General features: G+C 39.7%; 1 protein-coding gene across 4 annotated transcripts in view; it reads left to right on the top strand.

Annotated features, from left to right (window-relative positions):
- Positions 1–15,835, top strand: part of Brat (tripartite motif-containing protein brain tumor) — a 232,070-nt gene that overhangs the window by 77,294 nt on the left and 138,941 nt on the right. Inside the window, exon 1 of one of the 4 annotated variants that reach the window (XM_076424665.1) lies at positions 4,151–5,979. The exons of 2 other annotated variants lie outside the window; for them this stretch is intronic. The gene's annotated coding sequence lies outside the window, so the exon portion shown is untranslated. Of the gene's footprint in view, positions 1–4,150; positions 5,980–15,835 lie in introns of those variants that run through there. One more of the 4 variants, XM_076424656.1, reaches the window with a different exon arrangement.

A 15,835-nucleotide genomic window follows, 5' to 3' on the forward strand; every position in this document is an offset into this window, starting at 1 on the left:
TGTACACCCACTCTGTATGTAGAAAATCCCAACGTATTAATTGAAAATCTAATTAAAGAAGAAAAATCCTACGCTCTGTACACTGACGGGGTAGTAAGTCCAAAAATTCAGTTTCCGTAGGAACTGCGTGTGTCTTTAATGACTTAGATATGACCGTTGTAAGAAGTCTAACCAAAAACGCATCAATTTTCACTGCACAATCTATAGCCCTGAACGACGCTGTAAAAATAGCTTTGATTCAACCCAATCAGAATTTTCTCATTTTTACGGATTCTCTCAGCGCTCTACTCTCCTTACAACAACCTATTGTAAACACAAAAACGAATCCCTATATCCTCAAAATAAGAAATAATGTTTTCAAATTCGCCTCCGAGACCACAAACGACAGTAAAATTAAATTCTACTGCGTACCGGCTCACATGGGGATTCTGGGCAACGAGAGTGCAAACGCATTAGCGAAATCGGCGGCTAACACGACAGCTGCATTCTCCATCAAAATTCCCTTCACGGATCTAAGAGAATCGGCTAAATCAGTGGCAACACAAAATACATATAATACCATAGAGAAAGAAGGTTTATTCAAAGGTGTAAACTACTTGACACACTTCCACAACCGAAAGTCAAAACCGTGGTACAGTCACACAAATCTCCAACGTGAGATTATTACAACGGTAAACAGATGTAGATCAGGACACTACAATCTTGCCAGTTCTCTCTCTCTCGAATTGGTTTCATAAATGATCGAAAATGTCAGTGCGGCTATGAAACTCAGGATATTGACCATGTGTTATGGCAGTGCCCCACGGTTGATGAACAAAGGTTGGAGTTTATGTATCAGGCAATTACAGAAACTGCATCTTTTTCTTCGGGTTTCATGCAATGTTCTATTCTCCAGACCTACGGTGGAAATATGCAAAATAAGTTACTCGTTTTTGAAGGCCTCTGATTTAAAGGTTTAAGAGAACGGTACATCTCTAAAAATGCTTGAGTATTGACCTACGTTTATTTATAATTTGTATTGTATTATAAAAAGTATCACAATGTACTGAAAAATAATCTCTACCTGGAGATTCAAATTGCATTGAATAAAAAAAAATTTCAAGAGACACATACAAGTTGTAACACATGCGATGAATGCTGAAGGCACATAATATGTACCCTAGAATTCAGAACTACCGCGACGCGCGCAGCCGGAAAGTGCCACAAACTTGGATAAACGTCACAACGATTTGCATAAAAAAAATAGAACTGATAGATGGGGGTAACTGCTCGTCTAGTTCAGGTGTAGTTGAATCAAGGGGTGGAATCGGAAGGTTTAGCTGGACTGTAAGGCTTCGGGAAAAAACGCGAAAGGTAATTCGTGTGCGTGTATATCACATATATCGCCGTATAATATTTTATTCAGACTACGTAGTATTTCTTTCGTAACCGCTCACACCGGTATTGTAAAAGTTTCCGCCGATATTCGATATCAACCCCGTAATATAGAAGATAGCATCGCGTCCAATTTCGGACAAAACTGTATATTTTTCTTCTTTTTTTCGTAGGTTAATAGTTTACTTGCCGGACACGCGAGGCGATTCCATCTTGATCGATAGTTATACTTTGTTCCCACAACTCAACATTGTCCATTATAGCCGTGACAAGAGACCGTTCCTAGGAAAATATGGTCTCGGAAATATGCTGGTGCTTGGAAACCGTAAATCAAACGTAATAGTAATTAATAACGGTTCGAGAGAAATGCATTGTTGTATCAATTTGAGAATAAGAGGCTTCAGTCGCTGCTCATTAGTCATTTTATCAGATAAGATTACTTGTTCGACTATTTTTACTTTCCTTTGCGGGAAATATTTCTTGAGAAATTTGTTATATCGTTCAGCGTTTGTATAGTTTATTTTTGCATTGTGTATGAACCCTCAATGAATAGGGATAAAAATGTCGATCTTTTTCAATAAGATGGAACATATTTATTGGCCACTCTGCTCCGACGGAAACAATGTAAACGGCTCATATGTAGATTTCGTAAAAAATTATATTTCGTAATAACAAATTTCGATTGAAACTGCCGCGTGGAATAATTGATTTAAAAATTATTCATAGAGTGGGCGCCGATCCATGAAAACTGTCGGATATAGGGGAAAATTAAAAGTCACTGTGTGAGACTATACGATGTTGCCAGGGGGAGCATGATGAATGGAAAGGGAGCAGTTGCGCATCAAACAGAAATCCCGAATACGATCTTCGGCGTCTAGCATTTTCTCACGGACGTCAAACTACAAATTTATTGGAAGTTCGTGGTGTTCCGTAGTTGCTCTTTTCGTTAAATCATCGTTTCCATCTCATTTCTACGTTGCTTTCCTTTCGTATCGCATATTCACGACCGTGTGCAAAACAAACAGTTACTACGTTCGTATCATATACAAAGGAAAGGGGGAGAAAATTAATGGTAACACGACACTCAAAATTCATATCATATATGAAATCGATATTTTAAAAAGTTACAGCTATTTGAAGTCACATACAGTGGGTGACGAAAGTATTCGAACGCCCTTTAAAACAAAATAACTTTTTTATAATTGTACCAAACGACCTGATTTTTTATAATCAATTAGAAGCATTGGTTTATGAAATGATATGCAAAACAGATTTTCCAAAAAATTATAATTTACAAGGTTACAGGCAAAGATAAAAAAGGCACCTTTTAAAGCTTTTGTATTTGGGCCTTTAATGAAAATTTAAAATATATGTTTGGTAGATCTATGTTAGTTATACACATGCTGAAAATTTCATCAGAATCGATTAGCATACACACGAGCTACAAGCGATGAAAAATGTTGAAAATCGTAGTTTTACACGACTTTTGATCAGTTTCTGTTTAAAATCCACAAAATCGTACATCTTTCGATGCGTGTCGTTTTTTCCTGGGTCAACCGATTTTTCGATGAAATTTTCAGCATGTGTATAACTGACATATATTTTAAATTTTCTTTGAGGGCCCTAATCAAAAAGTTTTAAAAAATGCCTTTTTTATTTTTGCATTTAACCTTGTAAATTATAATTTCTGGAAAATCTTTTTTGCATATCATTTTGTAAACCAATGCTTCTAATTGATTATAAAAAAATCAGGTCGTTTGATACAATAATAAAACAGTTATTCTGTTTTGAAGGGCGTTCGAATACTTTCGTTACCCACTGTATACAGGGTGTCCCGAATTTAAATGGCAAAACTTCAGTAGTGTGTAGGGGACCGAAAAACTAAGACAAAAAGTCTTTTAGAGATTTGCTGGTTTTTGCTTCGTTTTGGAGAAAATCGCAAAAAAAGAAACAAAACAAGTTTTCATTTTTGTACTTATTTATTTACATTTTATTTACGTTATCATCTATTTAATGTAGAAATTGTTTAAAATGTTGCCCTCTTGCAGCAATGCAAGCATTACATCTAGCACTGACTTGATAAATTGCAGCTAAACATTGTTCTGTTGATATTTGGTGCACTGCATCTATGATTCGGTCTCTTAATTGCTCTCTTGAATTGATTGGCACCGAATAAACTTTCTGCTTCAAGGTTCCCCATACGAAGAAATCCATGGGTCAACTGACAACGAGATATTGAATTTTTGCGATTTTCTCCAAAACGAAGCAAAAACGAGCAAATCTTTAAGACTTTTTGTCTTAGTTTTTCGGTCCCCTACACGCTACTGAAGTTTTGCCATTTAAATTCGGGACACCCTGTATAATTTATCTAAATTTTCAGCTTCTTTTATTCGTAAAAGCGGGTAACATGCACGAATCAAAAATCCGCTAGAACAGGTACTGGATAAATAGTCTGAAAAACGTTAATGCAAAATTTTATCGAAATCGGTTCAGTAGTTCTTCAGCTCTTCAACGAATTTCCAAATAAAACTTTGTAAGAGTACGCACAAGGATGCCGCTAACATAATACGTACTTCATTTTTGAAAAATCGATTTTTTTCATTCTACGAAAGATACGTAACCGGTTGATGCAATTCGAAGCAAAACAATGTGTTCGAACAATGGAGTTTTGCTTAAACGTTAGTTGTATTTAAAAAATACGCCGAACCGATTCGCATTAGGGGCAATTTCCTGCGTATGCCCACATAAGCGTGCAGTCGCAATGGTATCTCTCTGGAATTCATTGGGTTGCATAAAAGCAATCGATTGTACTTATGCCACGCAATGATTAACTTTCAAGTGATTTTATTGCGTTCGCACATCCGTTGTCACGGCTGGCGATGGGTGGTTGTGTCGTTTGGTTGTGCGTGTGCGGAATATATCGTCGGGGTGTGGGGTATATGTCGTACGGCATCCCGAATCCCGAAGCGAAGGGAGACACGAGGGGAACAGTAACCGGTGGTAGTTGCGTTCGCGTACGCCCCCCCACTAAGTTCGTCGCGACGACGAGGAGGGACACGGCCGCCACCACTACCACTACCGCTACCACCACCATCGCAGCCACCACCACCATCGTCATCACCACCGCCGCCACCGACGTCGCGACGCCGTGTATGAATTCGCCTTGCATCGTTGGCGTCGCCGGCGTCGTCGCCGTCGTCTCAGTTACCAACAGTCCGCGCGATCGTTCACGTCGAAGTATTAGTGAAGTGAGTGAAGCACGAAAGAGTGAGTGAGTGAGTGGGAGAGGGCGCGCGCGCACGAGAGAGAGCGAGAGAGAAGAAGAGAAGGGCAGAGAGAGATTGAGAGGAGACGAAAAAAGAGAGGATCGTGAATGATAGAGAAAGAGAGAGAGAGAGAGAGAGAGAGAGACCGGCCGGGCCGCGCGGTACACGTACGAGAGGGAAAACCGAGGGATAGAAATAAAAGTGGAAAGGAGAAGGAAAGGAACGTCGCGTCAGAGGGAGCCCGAGAGTGAGAAAGAGAGAAAGAGTGAGGGGAAAGCACGCTACGAGCCATGCCGCACAGTCTCGCCTGAACAAAGGAAGGCTCCCTCAACCGAGGGTCGATTCCGATCGACGAACCGTTGGTCCCCCTTCGTTAGTCTTCGCCGCGCCTCGTGCGGCACGAGTGTGTACGAAGCGGTCAGTCACGTAGCAGCGGCCGAGCCGTGCGGAACAAAGAGCGGAACAGTTGGAAGGAGAACGGCAGGAGAAACGAGAATCGAGCGTGTGCGTCTGTGAACCGGCTCGCCGGCAAGAGAGAGACACAGAGGAAAAAGGCGAACCGAAGAATAATACGGCCCGTGCTTTTTGACGGAACGTTTGTTTCCCATCGGTCGATACACGAGCATACACACACGCGTACAGTCTCTTTTGAACGCGGAGGGAATTACTGTTGGTCCGTGTTGAAATTTTTCCATCGGAATCGAATCGAATCGAATCGGCTCGGCTTGTATGCACGGTACGCTTGACGTCGCCACCCGCGAATCGTATCGCTGCAAATTGTGTACTCCAGGGTTGTTTTTACGAACAACGGGAAACGCTTTCCACGCGTGTGTGCTTTCATCTCAAGGTGCTCTTTCGTATTTCAAGTTCAAAGCGCTCGGCGGGTCCACGCGAGCTTCAGAGACCAAAGGACACACCGGAGTAAGTAGTCGGATTTTTGACTGACAGGTTTGTGCGTGCGTGCATGCATGCGTGCCGAACGTACCGGCAACCTAACCTAACGACCGTACTCGCACTTCGAACCAGCCCACTCTATACACAGTGACCAACGGTCGTCGTGTGCTTGCGGCTTGCGGGTACGCGAATCAACAAGAACCGATCTCGTCGCGTGCGTGTTGCTCCAAAGTGCTACGAAGCCCTGACAGTGCGACGGAAGAAGGATTCGGATATAGGGACAAAAAAAAAGTGACTAGAGGCGACGTCTGTATCTTCCTCTTTGTGTGACATGTGCCGCGGGAACACGGTGCGAGTTTGAGAAATTACAGCGTTCCCTCGGCGAAAAGTATAACAAACCGGTGTACCTCCGTTCAACAACCTACGGATTATCCTCGTATTTACGGTGAGACATTGTTCTATTTCAATTTAATTCAAATTAAATCGACGACGCCGCTGCCAGCGACTCCATATTGAAGCGGCAAATCCAGCCGATGCGCGATGTGTCGTTGCCTAATTGTTCGCGTTAAAATTCAATTGAATATTGTTGGGTGGTTTCAGGGAGGAATCGTAGCTCGTCGAAACTCTTTTTTTTCCGAGGCTTTCGCCCAATCGCTCCGAAAAACTATTATAAGATGGCGTACGCGGTTCGAAGATTCTAGAATAATCTTACCGTGATGTGCTTATTTAGGAAAATCGTGACTTATTTCAAACGATACGCGGGGCATGTGCGGCCCTGTTTATTTTCCTTCTGACATTTCACGTGTCATTGACAGTTTTTCGTGGCAATACTATCTCCGGAAGGCAATAACTGCGGATCGAAATTCGATAAGATCCTTGCGAATAATATTCAACGGGAATTCTCATTCCCGGCGGTTTTGTTACATAATTTCCATCTCTTTTTCGATATTTAAAAATCGAGCGTTTCTAATTTTAGCGTTTTCAAGGTCTCGCGGCTCGCGAGAAAATTGATTTCGGCCGATGAAATATTTATTGTCGTAGTTAAATTTTTTCCATTATTTTGGGAAATTGGAACAGCCGACTGAAAACTAGTGGGAAATCAATACAAACGGAGATTAGGCTGCCTGTGAACTCAAGGTCAGGCTCCGACAATATTGTGAGCCGTACAATTTTCTGGATTCGGAAATTATCGAATCTGATATTTACGCGATTTGGAATTTACTCGTAATAAATCATAAACATTACTGTGAGCCGTAGTACCTATGATAGGTGTTCCTTGATTCGGCATTGTTTAGTTATAAAATATTATTTATAAACATTCACGAGGTCCGTCCGGATCTCACATATTGTCTTGCGATTAAAACTTCAGCGTTTGTGCGTTTCGGAAAATATCATCCTACTTCCGGTAACGTTCACAATAGCTTTGGCTGTTAACATATTCTACACAAAACGTACATATATATTCGAAGCATATAAATATCTAATTTATTGTAAACAGTTGGACGTTGTTGGATCGTTGTGTTAGTTACATTATTTCAACGACTCAAATTTTGGAGCACTTTCCGTTGCCCCTTAAAACCTCGAAGAAGGTACTGAATATTAAATAGAAATTGTCTATACGATAAATTCCTTTATAATTTTAGGTTGTTTCTTATTTCAGAGACTTTTATTTCACTCTTCTAAATAGTCGTTTAGAACTTACTCCAAATTTTTATGTAACATTTTTTACAATATTTTAGAAAATGTAAATAGTAAATACATTAGATTCCACGGTTTCTGAATATTTTGCTGTTGTTGAATTTAATAGATGTGAAAGCACCCTTAGAATCTTGACTTGCGCGTTCAAGGGCGCCACCATTTTCATCCCCTGTTGCTCTCATCTCTCCAGTATACAGGCAATGATTTATAACGAATTGTGGTTACATTCACGCAATGGTTATTTTGAAAATTGTTTATTTTGATTTTATAATAAAAACCGCAAGAACTTTCTCTTTCCAACCTATTAAAATTTCGTCGGAGAGTTTGCACAGATTTAAAATTATTCATCGAAACGCTAGAATTTTCAGATTTCACGCAAATAAATTGAGTGAAAATTTTCTCGCAAAAACATCTTCACGAGTCGGTCGATTTCAGAACTAAAATATTTATAACGAGTTGTTTCGACTGGCCTAATAGTTCCACCGTCGAGCACTTTAAATTCGTATTGTTGACCCAGAAGTTAGAAAATCCGGATTCGCGATTTCATACACTCTCTCGGACGATGAGTTTTATTCGTTCGTTTCTTGTGCGAGCAAAAATGATATAACGGAAAGAACGGACGGTCGGTCGGTCGGTATAAGCGTGCTCGAAGGAAACAGCTATCAAAATTCATCGAGATCAAGTGGGTTTCGCGAAACAAGCTGGTTTTGTACTCGTGGCATCGAGTATCTTCCCCTCGCGTCGATGATTCATTTTCGAATCGAATAATGCGCGTTCATCGATGCAGGTCGCACATCGATTTCTCTCGTAAACGAGAAGGTTCGACTTCTCGAGAGCGATTAAACGTAGAGGTCAGAGAGAGAGAGAGATAGAGAACGAGTCGTGGGTGTTCGAAAAAGTGCAGAAATTCTACAATTTCAACGCCATAACCGCACGGTTGGCGTTCTCTGACGTAAATCCGCCTTCAAAGCTAATTAGCAATTACGATGAGAATGGAATTGAAAACAATAGTAACCAAACCAAAAATTTATTCGCCTAAAATTAGATATTCTACTTCATTTTATTATATGAAGTACAAAAATGCACATTTGCGTTTAAAAAATTTTAAGAATATTATTCTCTGTTATGTCTAACTGACCGATACAATCTTGAAAATTTACGTCGAGGAGGAGGAGCTATAGAAATTCAAGGTTTGAATATATGTATTTAAATCCTCTACACGAGGAAACACGGTATCAAGTCCGTGTAAACGGCGGGAACTCGTGTAAACCGAATCAGAAATCCTCCTGATAACTAACCGTCGAGCCTATAGAATCGTTTCATTCATAACTCGAGGATATACGCTGCTACGTGACAGCATGAGTCACTTTTACGGCATTCCAAGTAAATACGTCTCGCTTTAGAACGTCCACGTTTTTCGCGTAGAACGTTACGTAAAAATCGCAGAATTTTTCTTCCGGACCGAATTAAAACCGCATTTTCGAACGCGAATTAACGCGGCGCGTTTCCTGATTATGGATTGAAAGTGCAAACATGGCAGTGGTTTCATGATTTTCATCGACACGACAGCTTTTCGCTTAATCGCTGCATAAATGATTTCTTTCCGAAGCAATGTTTACGCATATCACAAATTCCAACGAGCTTTTCATTTTATTTTGTGCTGGAACTGTCCGTAGAAAGAACTTCGCTGTGAGATTAAAAGGAATTTTGAAAAAATTCCATCAGACTGATATCTACAAAACTGTATTTTTCTAGGAACGAAACAGAAATGATCTCTGTTTTTAATTGGTTATATTCGATTAGTTTGAAACACAATATTACGAAATAGTCCTGCTTCAAAGTGCACGCGTGGACGACTTTTGAACTTTAAAAATCTATTCTCGTGTGGTAGTATCCTCGAAGTTGTAATTCGTTTGTCGTGTTCGCCACGGTTATTATTCTGATTAATTAAAACTTGAACACTAAGTCTGACTGAGGATAACCTAGTTGAATAAAGATGATTTTTTTTGGTTCTTTTTAACAGCGGTTTTTCAGTGGCCATTAAAAGCGTGTGTACACATAAATCCTTCAATACCATAAATAATGGCCAGCAATTATTCGGTTATACTTGATGTATTTGCATCGTTGGAAAATTGCTTTAATGCGCACAGAATGCGAAGTTTTTTGCCAGACGAGTGTGTGTGCAGTTTATGAAATGGCTGCAGGTTACCAGTTGAGGGATTATGTACATATATGCAACAGTATTTAAAAGAACAAATTTATCATGATTGATTTTCTTTGTTCGACTAAATCTATTTCTGGCACATCGAATGGTGTGCGTGAATAAATACGCGGTTCTAATCAATATGTTCGACGTGCAGTGTTCGATAAACAATTAATGCCAATATTCGGCTTGTTGTCGGTATTACTATGTCGTCGTTAGCACATTGCGTTCCAGCGTTTAATCAGTTTCCGTTACATTCGGGAACCGCTGAACAGCCTGCCGAGGTTTAATCGATCAACGAGTGACTGCCATAACGAGAACGCTGAGATTTCATTTTTACCGAATTTCAACGACAATCACCGCGTGTGCTCGTATACGCTATACTTTCGCACCCGCTTTGAAAGCACCATTAAAGCTAATCGTTTATTCTCGGAAAAGTTTTAATGCTTTATAGAGAATATACCGACTTATCGCGTGCCCGGAAAAAGACTTTAAACGTATTCGCTGGAAAAAACTACCAATGCGAACAAATATATCGAATTTTTAGTTGGAATCCTCGGACAAGGAAAAAGGAGAACTTTCGCACCGGAAGTCAAACTGCGAAACTTCCGGAAGATAACCGCCGCCGCAGCTGTTTTTCCTTTCCAAGTGATTTTTCGATTTTTCTTACACTTTTTACACAGCCACATTATTATTTTCCAAGTAGTAAGATGTTCATATTTTTGCAAGAATATGTCCCGTATGAAATGATGCAACATCAATGTGATCGAATTTTAAGAACATAATTAATTGCTGAAGTTGATTATGTGAAATGTTCAGTTGAATTTTTCATTGAATTTCCGAGAGCGCTTTAGAGATATTTCGCGATGTTCATTGTGTCATTTGAGTTATTCACGTAGCAACATAAGGTCATGGAGTTATCGCGATAATTAATTCATCGAGCGCGAACGCGAGTCCCTAATTGCACATCGATCGACTCTATCTCGTATTGCCAGCTGATTAAGCTTGCAACGTGTGTTAGACGGTCTTGTTGACTTTAACATTGACCCATTATCTTCCTCTTTTTTGTTAGTGGAAGTCAGCCTTCGCACGCCGCGGCTAGTGTCATTCACAGAATTCTGATTCGGAGGAAAGGCATGACAAAGAAAACAGTCAACACGAGAACAAAACGCTAGACAGACCGACAATAATAATGCACTAAAAAGTATATCGAAAAACTCTTGCACGCTATAATGTTTAACTAGTTGAAAATCGATTTATGTATTTTGCTCCGAAAAATTTTGCTCCGAAAAAATTATCGGTATAAAAAGGCAGCGAAGAGAAAATTACACAATGAATTTGTTTGATGTTTAATGTGAAAATACCGTTATATTATTTAAGACTTATTCAACATGTTAAAATTTTTATTTTGCGTAAAGATTCGTTGTCTAGTGGAACAATGAGCAATAATCTCTCCGTGTGCAGTTGCATAAAGATGCGATTCATTTGTTACGAAAGCGATGGAACACCTGAAAAAAGACGGAAAGTTCTGCCGACTTTACTGCCCCCATTTTACCTGTAATAATATGAACTTGCACGAGCATCGTCTAACTACGACACGATATTAATTTAAACATGCTATAATCTCGGCAGACTGTTCGAAAATCTATTCAGGACTGAAACGTGATCGTAGGCAAAGGATCGTCGCGTCGTGGGCAGCCCACGGAACCCCTGGAATTGCTTTGTAACGGTGTTTCGTTCAGATTCCTTTAGACTTTAGAATCTTCGAGAAATCTTTTGTAACAGGCATGCGTTCCCGGCCTTTCCTAGGCCTTGTTCCTTCGGGAAAGGACTCGCATTCCTGGATGACGCGCAGAATATTCGGCCCCATCCGCCGAGACTCCTGTTGCGGGGAAAACCTGTTTTCTTCGAATCTGATGGTCAGTTTTCCAAACGAGCATGAGAAGCTGCGTGCGGCTGCATTCTTTTTCTATGTCACGTACCATTTTCCTTCCCTTGGAGACGAGAGGGAGATAGCCGTCCATTTATATTCCCTGAATTCTTGAAAATTTCGGACGGTTGGGTAGCATACAGATTTCTAAACATACGATCCTCCCTTTCCGACTGGGCGCGGTTGCACAACTAGATTCTACACACAACAAAATAAATAGAAAACCTCTGAATTCTTCAACTTTAATGAACTCCACGCTTAAATTCGATCCTACAGCATTTGTGTGATTTTTATAAATTTGCAGCGATAGTGAACCTCTTCGAATTCGAGTGGAAATAAAAGTTTTTCGTTTTAGAAATGTTTACAAGTGACTCAAGTTTAATCGATCGAATGTTTGGTTTACTATCCGATACCTCTCTCTAAATCATAATTCTCCATTGTCCCGACACTTTATTTGAAATACGAAATCTTCGGACCACGAAAATAGTGCAGCCATCTGGTTCCTAGAGATAAAACTTTTCTTCAGCTGTAAACAAAACTCTGCTCCATCTCGGTTTTTTTCTTTAATACATCTTTTATCAACATTCTCCGCAGTTTCTAACGCGCGCCGTTTCCAGATTATTCCAGATTATACGTCGTACATTCCTTACGCTTGCAGATATTCCCGTCTGTCTTGCAAATTGATGCGTTGTCAGGGTACAATTTGACGCAATTCTAGACGTAAATATACACCGCGATAACTCCCGGCACAAGTACGACCTCCGATTTCCTCTCTGCCATCATTTTGATAGTTTATGATTTCACACTGGCGCTTGTTACATACTCCTATCGATCTCGATATTTTCGAACTCCCTCGTATCAGTCGTTCCTTTAATTCATCAATTAATAAACATGGAGTATGTAAGGCACGAGCTGGGCGCGGTCGATAAACAGAGTCGGTCAACATCGTTTCGCAAAATTTGCCGTGTCCGAAGATAACAGCTGCGAAATGTGGAGTTTTTCGGAAAGGGCAATAAATTATTGCATACCTCCTCGGAGAGGAAACTCGTATAAAATCGTCGCAAACATATCCGGATAATTATGCTCTAAAAAATAGATTTTGTAATCAGAACAGAGCTCCATAATCAATTGAAAACGATCATTTAATTAAAAAATTCAAAGCCAAATATTTGTTATGTTTCGAGCTCTGAAACATATGTATAATCTAGGTGCACGGTAGTGCACCAGCCAAGTTCTCGCACTATGTATACCTCCTTTTACGCGAAACAACTTATTGTTAGCCGTTTTTTAGAGGCTTATAACTCGGCACTGGATGCAGATGGAGAGATGTAATTTCGTACACTTGTTTAATGCTATCATGTCTCAATATTCACAGAACATTAATCTTCCAACATTAGTAGGTTCCGAGATATAGGACCTTAAAAATCGCTAAATTTGTCACTGACTGACTGACTGACAGATCATCAAAACCTTTTGGGTACTTCCCATTGACCTACAAGCTAAGAAATTTGGTACATAGGTCAACCATAACAAACACTCAAAGGAATAATTATCAAAGTTTGAAATTTTACACCTTAAAGGGGTTGAATTGGAAGAAAAACATTAAGAAATAGGTATAAATGGGTAGTAAAACGAACATGCATTTATTAATTTACTTAATGTCCACATTAAAGATAAAAAATGTTTAGGATTTAATGAATCAGGGATAAGAGTAATACCTACTTGTGATAATTGATGAAATTTCAACAAAAATTGCTGAAATCCCAACAAAAGCATCCTGTAAACCAAGTATAGCCAAGTTCCTTAAAAGTAGCCGTAAAAAGTTGTGAGATCAAACAAAATACGGCCAAGTTCGTTAGCTTAGAAATACCTCTCGCAATACTGAAAGAAGCGTTTGTAAAAATTAGTTTAATAGAACGCTATTTAATTTTTAAAGAGTTACATGGAGAGCTAAATTATTCAAACTTGGCCGTTACTTTTATAAACCAATGGTCATAAAAGGTGTTGGGTAGCGGCCGAGTTTGAATAATTTAGCCCTCCATGTAATTCTTTAAAAATTAAATGTTGTTCTTTCAAACTAATTTTTACAAACGCTTTTTTCAGTATTGCAAGAGGTATTTCTAAGCTAACGAACTTGGACGTATTTTCTTTGATCGCGCAACTTTTTACGGCCATAGGAATTTGGCTCCTGTTTGCAGGATGTTTTTGTTGGGTTAAACGTTACACAAACGTTGGTGCGCAAAGTCCAATTTTCATTTTGGGACTTTTGAACAGCTAGATCGGCGCGATCGGCCGCATTGTGCGTCGCTGAACTGAAAATAATTTTTTGTAGTGGGAAAATCGAGCAGGAACGGGTGACACGGTTCCACGTCGTAGACACGAGCCATTGCGTATCTAATTAACGCGATTACCTTACCGCGGAACCCGTTTCTATGGCTATCGTACCCTTATTTAGGATCGACGACGCGACGTCTTGCCTGTCTGCGTCCGTGCGCGTTTCTGCGCGCGTGTAGGTGCCTCAAGCAGCGAAAGTAAGCGCTGTCAGCGTCTCGAGTCTCGAGCCGAGCTGCTTCGATTTATCGGCACCGGGTAGACGAAAGTGTCCCGCGATCGAGCCTCAAAACGCTCGTACACGACGCTTACCGGCTCCAGTCTGCTCTTACATAACCGTGCAGACGGTAAGAAAGGCAATTACGTATCGCGAAACGTGTGCAGGATCATTAAGTTACCTCGCGGTATTAGCTCGGGCTAAATTAATCGCGATTCGATCAAGACTGTGGGAAAGTTACCGGGGCTACGTGCTCCGGATACTTTCGACTCTCGAACCTAGACTCTCGGAGCGTGGGCAGATCATTTTCCTTCTGGAGGAGCATCCTCGCACGATTACGTTAAATATTAACCTTTAACTCCTCGGGGACGACCTCTACCATCATACTGACTCCGACTTCTGACTCGTAGTTTCAAAATTGATTACTCGTGGTCAGATCGTTGAATACAGTTCCCTATTCCTTACTCTCTAGAATTTGAACACTGTTATGAAAATGATATCGTTACGGAACTAGTTTTTGATCATTTTTCATCAAAGTTTTCTCAGTACAATTTATGAAGACTCGAATTCTCTCTCTCTCTCTCTCTCTCTCTCTCTCTCCGATTTAGAGAATAAAATGAAGGATCTAAACAGTAGAAACTTTTAATCAGGATTTTTCATGGTATTTATATGTGGTGCTGTCTTTCTAGTAAGTTGTTGGAACGATCGTGTAATGGGTTTTCAGTTAAAATAATATTCGAACAGTTCGAAACATACGGCGGAGAAATTTGTAACGCGGAAATCGCCAGCTGAAACATGGTGTGCCGTGGAAATGCTGAAAATTTATGCTCTCTTTGTATACAGCGGTGAATTACGTAAACTACCGGTAGTTTACAAAGTATGTATGCCCGTGTTTGGCAATAAAACGAACAGATGCGAATCGGCCGACTCGAAAGTAGCTGATAATTGCTTCGCGATTAGGATCTTGTTTTTGAAACACCTCGAAAGTAGTTCGCGTTTCACTTTTGCGGAAAGGGATATGGGACAATTGTGCGTTTTCACAATTTCCACGTACAACAAATCAAATATTACAGAAAGGTAGTCATTACATATTAAATAACGAATCGCTGTTTAAAGAACGTATAATTGTATAATACATTCACGTCAATCGCCAGATGATTAGAGTTTTCAATTTAAAAAGAGAAAATACTTCAGAGTGACTCTGAAACGCAATAAGTAATACTCGAATTAAGTTTAATCATACGATAATATCGGATTAATCAGTTCTGACTCTCACTGAGCAACAACTTTCTAATGAGGAATCACTTTATTCGATTAACGTTAATAGGACACGTGTATTTGCGCAGCTTTCAAATTACGAATCTAAACTACGCGTTTAGTTTCGACAGACTGCAGGTATCTGTGTATTTTTATCAAATATGAATAGAAGATGTACAAATAGATTAACCGAATATATCAAGTGTACAAATTAACTCGTGGCTCTCACAGATAATCAGTTCTAATATCATTTTAAATCCACATCTTTCATTCCTCAAATTAAAGATTCATTAATTGTTTATAAGATGAAGTGAATGTACAAACTGCGATATATTTTAATTGTTTGTAAGTAAGAAATTGTTGCAGAAAAGGCTGTGAATGAGAATTCGTGCACCTAATAATCAAGAATAATTGAATCGAATAACTGTTTTCTATTTTAATATTAATATGTTCCCCTAACAATTTTTATAAAACGCAAAAATCACAATCCATGACTAAATTCGTGAGCAAATTGGTAAATACCTGGATGAAAGTCGTACAGATTGATTGCAAGCGAAATGTATTAATATTTCGACATAGGAAAACATATTTCCGGTTCTCCGAGACACTCGGCGTTGCGCAACCACTTTTTACACATTCGCCGGTTGTCGGCTTGTGCCATCCCA

Source organism: Lasioglossum baleicum, chromosome 1 (genome assembly GCF_051020765.1).
Source record: "Lasioglossum baleicum chromosome 1, iyLasBale1, whole genome shotgun sequence".
Taxonomy (NCBI): Eukaryota; Metazoa; Arthropoda; class Insecta; order Hymenoptera; family Halictidae; genus Lasioglossum; species Lasioglossum baleicum.